The sequence below is a fragment of the Aplysia californica genome, unplaced genomic scaffold (assembly GCF_000002075.1).
Source record: "Aplysia californica isolate F4 #8 unplaced genomic scaffold, AplCal3.0 scaffold01624, whole genome shotgun sequence".
Classification (NCBI taxonomy): Eukaryota; Metazoa; Mollusca; class Gastropoda; order Aplysiida; family Aplysiidae; genus Aplysia; species Aplysia californica.
This window is the reverse complement of record NW_004798894.1, coordinates 19,382-20,941: the sequence shown is the minus strand read 5'-3', so window position 1 is coordinate 20,941 and position 1,560 is coordinate 19,382.

Sequence of the window (1,560 nt, the reverse complement as noted above, 5' to 3'; positions counted from 1 at the left end):
CCCACTCCCACCCCCACAACTCACAACTCACCTGTGTTTTATATGTCAAAGACACACAAGCCCCTCACACCTCTTGCATAACACACGTCACATCAATGTCACCGACAGAGAACTCTAGAACCTTCCTAAACAAGATATCATTCACTTTATCTGTCTATAGCTGAGTGTCAGACGGGAACACAGTAGGTGTTTATGTAGCCTTCCCGGCCTTACTGTTAGGAATTCCTTCAAGCCCTGCTTGTGGCCAGAGAAAGACGAGAGTTGATGAACTCTTCAAGCAGGTAGATATCTAGAAGACACATTGCATGTCCGATCAGCCGAAATGTAAAAGTAAATATATTGTAAAAAAATGTTACAATGCATTCTGAATCATCATATTACAAATCTGAAGCACAAATATATTACACATTTCTTAATATGCATGTTGTTGCCAGCCTTTTTAAAGTTACGGTTAAAGAAAACAATAGAACAATTGTGTCTGAAGAAACGAAACTGCTTCTTTTTAAAATTAAAGTGCCCTAAAACAGCGCGAGTGTCAAGCGTCATTGAATGGCCAGAATACATGTGTGTCCTCAAAGATTTATCCCCAGTCTATGGTGAGATAAAGACGCGTCTTCATTAAATACACTGTTCATGCACGCGGAACTAAATCTCCGGATCCCGCCCTCTCTCCATTACTTTGCCTGTCTTCTATAACCACGGAGGGTACTGCTGTCTTCTAACCACGGAGGGTATTCCTGTCTTCTAACCACGGAGGGTACTGCTGTCTTCTAACCACGGAGGGTATTCCTGTCTCCTAACCACTGAGGTATTCCTCCTGTCTCCTAACCACGGAGGGTATTGCTGTCTTCCCCGATCGCCTTACACAGGGATAGAATAACGACGGAACGTAATGGACATTCCTTTCAGTGCCCTTTTTTCCTGTCCATTTAATTAATTAAAAAAGATTGCTGGCTACGAGTTTTGTTAGTTTCATCTAGCTTTCAGCGCCACCACACCTCCCCTTTTCCCTGTCGCTCTAATCATTGGGCCCTATTTCCACCCGGTTTCTTTTTTGTTTTTATTTTCTCTCTCTTTCTATTCCATAATCTGTCAAGAGGGAGACTGAGTGTCGTAGTTTCCTGTATCAGTCTACGTGCAGTCATAGAATTTGTCACATCAGCCCCGGTGTCCATTCACGCGGGACGAGGAATAATTTGGTCGCATTGAGGACAAGGGGGCTAACCAGGGACTTCGGGGGTTTCCAGAAATCTTGACCTACACCAAAAGTGGGCATTGCTCTACCTATAGGAGAGTTTGATTTCTTTGGTGTGTGTATTTGTTTGGTTATAGAGAAAACTCTCCTTGCCTTTTAAAGAAACTGAACAAGGGGCAAAAACTTTACCTTCGATTTTCTCAAAACAGTATTTTTCAGGATAGCCCCCTTGTGCTTAAAAGCGACCAATTTTGATCGAGAATCTCGGTCTTTCTGCTGAAATGTTGTTTCCTTCTCAGCCCGGTAGGGTCCCGGTGAGCAGGTCCCCAGCCCGTCTCTTAAATGATCTAAATCGTGTCGACGCT